This window comes from Drosophila subpulchrella, chromosome X, assembly GCF_014743375.2.
Source record: "Drosophila subpulchrella strain 33 F10 #4 breed RU33 chromosome X, RU_Dsub_v1.1 Primary Assembly, whole genome shotgun sequence".
NCBI lineage: Eukaryota > Metazoa > Arthropoda > Insecta > Diptera > Drosophilidae > Drosophila > Drosophila subpulchrella.
Genome location: NC_050613.1, coordinates 14,593,469 through 14,603,780, shown reverse-complemented (window position 1 = coordinate 14,603,780; position 10,312 = coordinate 14,593,469). Strand labels below are relative to the sequence as shown.

The window sequence follows — 10,312 nt, the reverse complement described above, 5'->3', positions numbered from 1 at the left end:
TTTCGTATTCTCACTACCAGTAAAATGTTTTCTATTTTTATTTTTAAATGCATTTCCACCCATTCTCACTCAAAGCTTTTTTCGCCTTTCCTTTTGTTTTCTATTTGCTTCTATTTCTATTTGTTTAGATTCTTCTAAGAGTTCTTCATATTATTTTTCCGCCTCTTTGGCCTTTCTACTGATTCTTTTCGTACCGCTTCTTTTGCCCCCTCCTTTATCTATTTCTTGGTGTGCGTGTGTGTAATTTAAGCTCTTTGTCACCGCTTGTCGTGCCTCTCGCTCTTGCATTTGGCTCTATCTCGCTCGCTCCCATGGGTGGCAACTCCAATTTCAGTTTTGTCAAGTTGATTGAACTTGTGAACTTTGTGGCGGCAAAACAAAAAAAAAAAAAAAGCCGCAAAACAGAAACAAAACAAAAGGCAAACATATTTTTTTCGAGTGTGAGTGCGGTTATTTGAGTATTGTGTGTGTGTATGTGAACCTACCTCAAGTCTAATTAAATTATGCCAAGTAAATGTTGCAAAGAAAGGAGAAAAAAAACACAAATACGCCACATAAAACAACAACTTTGGAATGGCGAAGAAGGGTTGAGAAGAGGGGAATGAAAATTGAGTGAGAAAAACAAAAGCACTTTGAATATTGACACACAAATTTGGGCGGGAAAACCGAATTTCGGTAAATGCACTGATCAAAATCAACTACCAACATCATTTTCCCAAAAAAAGTGAGTTAGAAATAACAGTTGTGTTTTTTAGGTCTCTTTTGATTAGTTAATTAAAATTAGTTATAATTTTTGGGCAATTTACAATATCATCTTAAACCCATCCTACTAGGTACAATAACCAACAAAAATAGGTACATATGTTTTATAAAAAGTTGTTCACTGGCCAAAAAATTGATTTCAAACCTTTCTTATTTAGATAAAAGCTACGTTTTTATTGAAATTTGTTACTTGTTTTGTTATATACCCATACATTTTTCGGTAAGTCGTTTACCAATTGATATACAACTTTTGTACCTCCTTTTTTTGCACACTGTTTGTACTTAGAAAAATATTTTTTCTATCCTTTTTCTGATTTAAGCCAAAAATGTTTAGATTATTTTTTTTTATTAAATTTAAACCAAAGAAATTATATGATTTAAGTACTATTTAGAGCTTACAAAATTTGTACAATCAATTTTAAGTTATATTTTCTTCGACTGCTGGAATCTCGGGCCCTTTTCCGCCATTAAATCATCAGGTGGTTGCGACGCAAAGTTCTTCCCGCCTTTCTCACGTCACCCCGCTGATTTCGTTACGTTACGTTTCGCTTTGATTTCCATTTCCACCACTTTCCCCTTTTTCCGCTTTTCCCCGGCAATTTCCATTGCACTTTTTGGCGCGTGCATTCGCCCTCCCTTTCGCACCTTTGCACGCTTTGGATTTTGTTTTGATTTCGCAACAAGGCGACACAGCACTAAATTTAAATTGCAAGCTCGCCTAAAAGCTACCCTGTAATTAAAAATAACTGTAACTATAAATTTGTAATCCAAAATTTTGTAAAACAACTTTTTTAGTACTTTAGTATTATTAATTTGATATACTTTTAAATTGATTAAACTTAAAAAAATGGTTGTTGCAAATTTTAAACTTATTTCTAAGATTGTATTTATATACATATTGTATAATGAAATATAATGAATGAATATATACCCCCCTTTGAAGTGATATAATATAACTTTTTAATATGGCTTATAAAAATAAACCATCCTAAACAAACAAAATAAGAATTAAAGCCAATTCCTTGTTTTAATAAGTTTGTTAAAATAATCGTGAAATTCTAAAATGATTACAAAAAATAATGGTAAACATAGATTCCCCTTTTCTTGCAACCTTTTACAGGGTATAACTGCATTACCGACAACAAAGTTGGCGCGCATTTTGCGAGCTTTTTTCTCCCCTTCATTTTCCCGCTGTTAAAGTTCGATTTCGACAAATTTTGAAATATTTTTGGTTGTTCGATTTTTGCGCAATTAATTTTTGCGTGCGCTGCGTTTTTTCTTTCTTTCTGTAATGTATATATTTTTTTGCCCCGTTTTCATTCGGAGGAAATGGAAAGTGTGCAAGAGGAGGAAAGCCAACTGCGTAAATAATGGCAACAAGTGGCTGCCGGGCTTCCATATCAAGTTTGTCAAGAATTTGCCAAGCTTTCAAAAATCGACGTAACGTAACCGGCTAACCTCCCATCTTGATCGTAAAATGATTAGAGATGACACTGATAGGACCAGTGGATAATATACATATGTGGGTAAGTACATGATATCATAAAAAAAACATTCCTTAAGGATGCGTTTTGAAACTTAAGTTCAGTTTCAGAACAAAAACATTTTTTGAAAGAAAATATTAAATAAAAAATTTTTTTTTTAGTATATCGATATAACATAAGCTATACTAACATAGTTAAAAAATGTAAAAATGTTAGAAAATTAAAAAAAAATAAGGGCATGACATACAAAGAAATCCAAGTAAGATCCCTTTTCGATTTCTGGTTAATTTAGCTACATATATGAATTAATTTCTCCCCCTATATATTCTTATAGATCGATTTATTAAAAGCTATACTAACAGAGTTAATAAATGTACAAATGTTAGAAAATATAAAAAAATTGGGGCATTATATACAAAGAAAATCCAAGTAAGATCCATATTCGACTTCTGGTTAATTTAGCTACATATATGAATTACTTGAGTTGTAGGTTGATGAACTGAATTAATTTCTCCCCATCTCTAGTGTCATTTGACTTGATATTTAACGGTCTACACGTGCAGCAACAATGTAACTTCGACGCTGCCGTCGACAGGTGTCGACTAGTGTAATTGTATGGCAATTCAAATGTGATAAAGTCGGCGCCCCGAGCCGCATTTATGCTCCCCGTAGGCCCGAAACTATAGTCTCCCATTGATAACGCGTACAATCGTAAATTGCATTGCGCACTAGGCTTTCCTTTGGCAACAATGTCGCTATCTCAATTTATTTATATTTGGAATTCTCGTTCTTGTGTGATTTTTACTACTACAAATTCAAGTAAAGTCTGATTGTATTTGAAAAAATCTGTTATATTTTTATATAATGTTAGATAATGTACATACAAATGTATATATTTATAAAAGTAATACCTCTCAATTAGTTTTTCTTATCGCTACCAAGTATCACAAAAATATTCCACGAATTTTATATAAGAAACAATTTAGTCTTATTAATACCGGTAAGGTAATACCCTTTCAAAAATGGTTTATATCATAAAATAACTAATGTATTTTAAAAATGTAGGACTTAAACATATTTTATTATAAAAATAATGTATTAACTAAGGTAATACCTAAAATGTCAATAAAAGTAAGTTTTGCAAAGTGTATGTATTTATTATTACCGCATTTTGGCGCCACCCTTTTAGACGCCTTTCGTATCAGAAGATAACGCCTGTGCAAACCTTCAATTATAAATTATTTGAGGAGCTCAAGACTCGAGTATTTCGGCATAACTGATTCATAGGCGTCATTATAGAGGTAAGTCCCCATTCGAAGGTCAAGATCGTAAGGAGAGGATTACCGTTAAGGGTGGTCTAGTTTTTTCCCTCAAGGATTAGTAAATATTTCTATTGAAAACTGGACTATACACATTTGCGTTTATAGAATATTTTTTTACGTTCCCATTTTTGCTTTAAAAATATTAATATTGTAAACTATTTTAATAAAAACATTTGTTTTATTGTTGATAAGATATTATATTATGATATTATATGATATAATATGTACAATGTACATTGTACATGTATTCGGTACTTAAGGTAATGTTTAATAATTTATGATCTTAAGCTTTAATTTTCCGTTAGAAATGGGGTTGTCATTGCTTAGCCCCCTTTATCCACCGTTTATTTACATTCTTCTCATTGCAATTACATCGTTTTCTCTCCTCTTTCTCTTTGATGTTGTTCTTTTTGCATTTTCCTTTGGTGTTGACACATTTTGCATGTGGATTTCCAAAGGATTTACGCAGAGAGGTGTTAGGGCAGACAACAATAAAAATAAACGAAGGTGCCGAGAGTGAGAAAGGGAGAAGAAACGGCAGCTGCAAAAACAACAAAAAGCTCAGACAAGAAAAGAAGAAGAAGACGGAAAGAAGACGCCGGTACAGTTGCGCTCACACACACACGCACACACAAGAAATTCGCAAAGAGCGTAAAAAATATAAAAAAAAATGCAGCGTGGCGCTTTTATAACGGAACACAAAACAAAAAAAAAGCAAAAGCAAAACACATGCTGCACTCAAAACAAACCGACGGGAGAGGAGAACGAAGAAGACTTACGGAGAGCGCAATTGAGTGAGTTTTTTATGTGATTTTGTGTTGCAGCAACATTGTATATAAAAACAATGTGTTGCTGAAACATTGTTGATACGAATTGCAAAATTTGTAATTGAAAAAATACGCAATATTTTTGAATTTGAAAAATTGAGCCACCATTTTGAAAATCAATTGTCAAATAAAATTTATTCAATTTAAATATCAAATATTTTAAATATTTGTTTGTAGTCTAAAAAAAATATGGATAAAAACAAAGTGCTGCCGAAACATTGTGGTTTTAAATAGCTAAATTTTTTAATTTGAAAAATAAGCAAACAATTGAATTTAAATTTGAATTTAAATGTATGTTTAACAAATAAATATTTCAAATATTTTTTTATGTTCAAATAGTAAATGTGTATTAACCAAAAATGAGTGATACGAACGCCAAATTTAAAATTTTAAAAATTATACAAACTTTCTGCAAACCATTTTTATAAAAAATGTGTTTCAATTAAAAAATATTTTAAATATTTATGTTTTTATTTCTAATATCATAACCTTGCTAACATGAATATGTTATGCATAGGAACAAGTTACATATTATTATTATTTTAAATTTGACTTTTTTATCGATCTTTTGAAGAATTTTATTAAGATAAATCTTTTAAGTATTCAACGTTTATTTTTCATGGGGACCTAAAAATATTTCACTGTAAACATTTATTTACTAGACTATATCCACTATCTCTGGTAAAGATTTTATAAACTGCACTTACTAAAGTTCAAGGTTGATTTTCAAGTCAGACAGAAATAATGAATAATGTAGGAAAGTCGATGTGTTGAGTGAATTGAGTTCTTCGTTTTTTTTTATTTTTGGGAGGTGCGTGCCTTTAGCATAATGCCTCCCCCGACACCATTTTATGGATCCCCAACGCTCACCCAACTTTCACTCTTACTTTCACTTACTTTTCCTTCATCCCCAGTCCCATCCCAAAACACACATTAAGTTTCGCACAGTGCACAGTGAGGAATTTAATTTTACTCAACTTACTTAATGTTTTTCTCACTCCAGTTTTAATTAAAATAGAGTAGAGCTGTGTGGTTTTAATTGAAAATAAATTATTATATTTCCTGATTAAAAGGGGGTGTGGAAATGGGAAACAGTTCAATTTAAAATAATATCGCTTATAAATTTAATAATATATAATATATGATTCTAAATAATTTTTAAAAATGAAAGATAGTAGTGGGAATAAAAGAAAATAGAATATAAAATGACATAAATTAATATTTGTTTCTATATAAAATGATATTATTAACATTTTGAACATCAGGGTAAATCCATTAAAATATTATTATTATTATTATTTTAAGTGTCGTGGTTATTTTTGTTTACTTTTTGGTCTTAAAGATCTTCATCCCCCATTTAAGGTGTTTTTTCTTTTGATATTTAGCTTCTATACCTGTATTATATAGAATAAAATTTTTTATATTTTTATCGTAGTGTCTCTGGGGATATTATTCTCCTTCCAAAACATCCTTTATCCATTGCTTTTCCTCTGGCTTTTCCTTGCCATTTGCGGCTGTCTGCGTATTTGGCACAAATTTCCACACGGTTGGGTGGGCGTGGCACATAGGGAAAGGGAAAAGTGGGCGGGGGGCGTGGCGGTGCTGTCTGCGACCTTCAAAACGGTAATGAAACCCGGGCGAAAAGCAAAACAAACTTGTCAGACGGGTGAAAGGACATTCAACCTCAAATGGGAAAATTGGGTGGGTCGGAAAATAGGAGCGGAAATGCGGAGGGCGAGGGGGCGTGGCGGTGCGAGACAGACACTTCCACATCCTCCCAAACAGTTTCATCTTCTTCTTCTGCATGTCCTGCGCAATCAAGAAAATCCCCAAAGGTTTCAGCGATTTTAGACAGGCATGTCTTCCTCCAGGATTTCCCCTGTATTTTCTCCCTTTTATATATATATATATAATTTTTTTTGTAGCCATATTTATCCCTTAATGCTGCAAGGTCAAATTAGGTTCAAGGTCATTCCGTGGCCCAGGTTAATGGCGTCTGACTTTCGGGAATTCGAAATTGGCATCGCAGGGCACACCTTAAGATACTAAAAAAAACACTCACTTAAATAAAAAAAACACTCACTTAAATAAAAAAAACAATCGAATTGAAAACAAAATATTTATTAAAATCATCCATCGATTTATTTTCTTGCCAATTTCAAGGCTTTATTTTACATACTTTTAAGGAACAGCAAAAAGTCATCAACTATCGTTACAATCTTTGAATTTTGAGAATTTGTTTTAACCTACGAAACCAAAACGTTTATTTAACATAAGTACACTTATTAATAAATAACTCATTTAATTAGAATAGGAAAATGTTATCCTTTTATTTATAAGTCAAATAAATAAAAGGGCTAAATTCAAGTATTTATAATATGATAATTTTCATCAATTTTTGTTATCTGTTCTTCAACTATTTTTTTACTTCTGGGAAAAAATCCATCCACTATATTCCTTATAATCAATTAGTTCTAATCGTTCCTTTTTAGGCTTAATTAGTTGACTAACTCTACTTGGGGGACCGATTTTCTTACGCTCCACTAATTTTTTCATCGTGATCGGCGACTAATTTTAAGCCTCATGACTCAAAATTGGTAGGGAATTAATCATTAATTTTCCCATTCCCCTGAGAGCCGTACACTTGTGATCTCAAGGGAAAAGTGCCCGAAAAGTGGTGCACACACAAGTGGCACAGGGCAAAAAAAAAAGACAAAAAAGGACCCACTCGACAGAAGAAACTCGAGGAGTTCCAAATTGAAGCCACGGGGGAATACAATCAACACCAAAAAACATCTGAAGAAGAATTATAACAAAGCCAAATAGGTTTACTCGACTAATAGATACCCATAATGCAATTATACAATTGTATATTCTGTAGTAGTGATATGGGAAAAAATATTTTAAACAATATTTTAAGTTTAAATATATAAATATATTTTTTAATCAATTTTCAAACATCAGTTTTCAATTAAGTAATATATTTTCAAAACCCAAAAAATGATGGGCCATGTTGCAACTATTTAAAAATATAAAAAAAGGTAAATAGAAATTTGAAATACTTATTGAATCTGCAACATGTAAAATATTAATAAATTTTAACATTAATAAATGCATTGCATAAATTAACTTTAATTTAAAACTGAATCATTATTCAAAATACATTTTAGAGAACTCTTTTAAAAAATACGCCGAAATTGGCGCCTGAGGGGTACTAAGAAAAAAGACCCCAGGGGAGAAAAAAATTGGACTGGGGATCGGTTCCCTGAGTGTACCTGCTACTCCGATACCCCGATACTTAGATACTTCGCCACTTCAGACCCCCGACGTCTCGTCAAAGTTGCACTTGAGGTTATCGTCGGGGAAAATCGTTAAACACGCACGATAAGCGGGAAAATCCAGCTCTTCGGCTTTCCACCAAAACTAATATTTCCCCGTCTGTGATCCGAGATAATTTTCTTGTTTATTTTCGGATAACAGAATTTTTCATTCGCTTTCAATTTCAGTTTTCCGTTTGCTCTCTGTCACTCACGTCTGTCACTCGGCATCGTGCCGTCTCTTTCCGTCGGCATGCTGCCGTCTCTTTCTGGCCGCCAAGAGCGTGACCTTTTGCCGCTGGCAGACAACGAAAATATATATCAGCATACTTCCCAAAACAGCACAACGCCAATTACACTCAGATAAAGTTAATAGAATGCATAAAATATAAAGTTAAAATATCGATTTTAATCGATTTCTTATCGAAATGCATCTTACCATTGTTAAGTTAAAAGAGGGCTCACAAATATTGATGTGTACCATAAAATATAACACAAAATATATTCAGTTAAGGTTCATAAACTTTATATATTTTTCTCTGTGCTTAAAATTAAAGTTACAGATACAGATAAAGATGCAAAGATAGATGTACTATTTTTGGTCAGCCTTAGACGGGATTTTTGTATCCTAACAGATTTAGAATCGGCAGTTTCTTGCCACCGAAAAACTTTGGTTCTATGTTAATTTTAGCCCACCTGGGGTCGCTTTTCTATATATCTACGTATCTCTTCGAATTCTTTGCGTTTGAATAGGAAGTTGAGGGAGATATTTGATTTAATTGAACTAATGTTAGGCTTAAAATCCAGCCAAGGGGATTTTCCACTTAAGATAAAGTTTTTTCATAGATTATCATATTTCGAATATTTTTTGTTAATTTAGTTAGTTAGTTTTCTTTAAATTTCCTTAAGAGTTAAGTAATGGGCCTGATAAATATTTGGTTTCGTACTGATCCTGCTCTCAGTGACATTTTAAAGATCCATCGTTTCAAATTCCTATTTTAGGCAATCATATCCGGTGTTCTAGAAATATCTCCCGAAAAATCTCAAGAGCCTTCGCTGTGATTTCCCCTTTTAATCAGTAGCCAATTAAGTCTACTCTCCCCCCAGAAGAAAATGGCTCCCGTATCTAGAATCGTGCGTATATATAGTTATACATTAAGTTGGCAGCGCAATATCTATATCTGGCCGAATGGAATCTTATCAATTGTCATACACTTGAGTGTAGTAGTATAATTCAAACTAAACTAAACTAATTTACTATCACTTTTTCGTTTTTCTGAAATATTTTCTTGGTTTTTGTTCCTGTTCTTTTTTTTTTTGCCGTTTCGAAGGTCTTTAACTTTGGTTGCTATAGCAGCACTATAGGTAAATTTAGTATACATATATATATAGTTATATATAGTTTAGTTATCAATCAAGGTCCGTATCGCGCGATTCTGCAAAAAAAAAAAATGCCGCGCTAAGCTTTTAGCATACGCGTTTTTTTTTGTATTTCCACATTTTCAACATTTTTTTGCGCCTCACACATTTTATTTCGCACTTTTTCACGCACAGCTTTTTTGATTATATTAATAATGACGGACCATAAAAAAAGCCCCCAAAAAAAGAAATAACAATAAATTTTGGGCAGCGCAAAACCAAGGTTAGAAAGAACCACTATATGTTACTGCATATATAATTTAGTCACAATCAGCAGGGCTGTTATCAGTCTTTAACTGCCAACTTAGCCGATCTTAAGTTAATAAAGATATGCATAGAAATTTACTAGATGATAGAGTAAGGAAGCAGATTAAGATGGCCCATAAAATATGTCAAACGGACGAGGTAAACGTACTTAGAGTGGTAATTAAGCGGTTTAAAATTTTGGAATCTTAGGAAAAGTAATCTACAATTTGGTAATTATACAACATTTCATAATGTTTATAAAATAAATATTTTAAATTATATTTATAATTATATAAGTATTCGTATTAGTATTAAAATATAAAATCGGAAATTGGGGGGGAAAATTATTATGCATAAATATATGTTTATAAAATAGATCTTTCTTCTAACCGATAATCTTTTTCGATCTCTTAAGCTAACATAGAAAGGTTTATATTTATTTATAAAAACTTGCAATATTTTTATGATCGCTAGTATTTTTTTCAAATATTCCACTGGCAAAAGACGAAATTTAAGAAAAACTTCTTAAAGATAAAAGACCAAAACGAAACTGCTAATTGGTCGAAAAAGGGAATTTCGCATGCCACGAATAAAAAGAAAAAAAGCTACAAAAAAGAAGTTGAGTGGAAGCGTGCAAAAAATCGCAAAAAAAAACCTTAAAAAAGGCGACGTTTAGAAGTTAATTAAGTAAATTGGGAGAACAAAGACCCCAGGGGGAGAAGGGGGTTAACCACTCAATATGAGGCGAAAGATTAATGGACAAATCGAACCGAGAGCCCCGAAAATCGAAACAAAGTTTCTACATAATGAACAAGAGGCCATGGGAAATGCGAAAACCCAAAGGGAACCAAACACAACCAAACACAGTGGGGAAATATGATTATTAAAGATAAAAGTGTCTATAAATTATTATTATTTTAATTTGAAGCCCATTT

General features: G+C 32.2%; 1 long non-coding RNA gene across 1 annotated transcript in view; it reads left to right on the top strand.

Moving 5' to 3' along the window:
* The first annotated feature begins 2,073 nt into the window (after positions 1-2,073).
* The window catches only part of LOC119557550, a 29,744-nt gene continuing 21,505 nt past the window's right edge, over positions 2,074-10,312 (top strand). The window contains exons 1-2 of the long non-coding RNA XR_005220099.1: positions 2,074-2,288; positions 4,027-4,362. This is a non-coding gene — a long non-coding RNA (uncharacterized LOC119557550). The remainder of the gene's footprint in view (positions 2,289-4,026; positions 4,363-10,312) is intronic.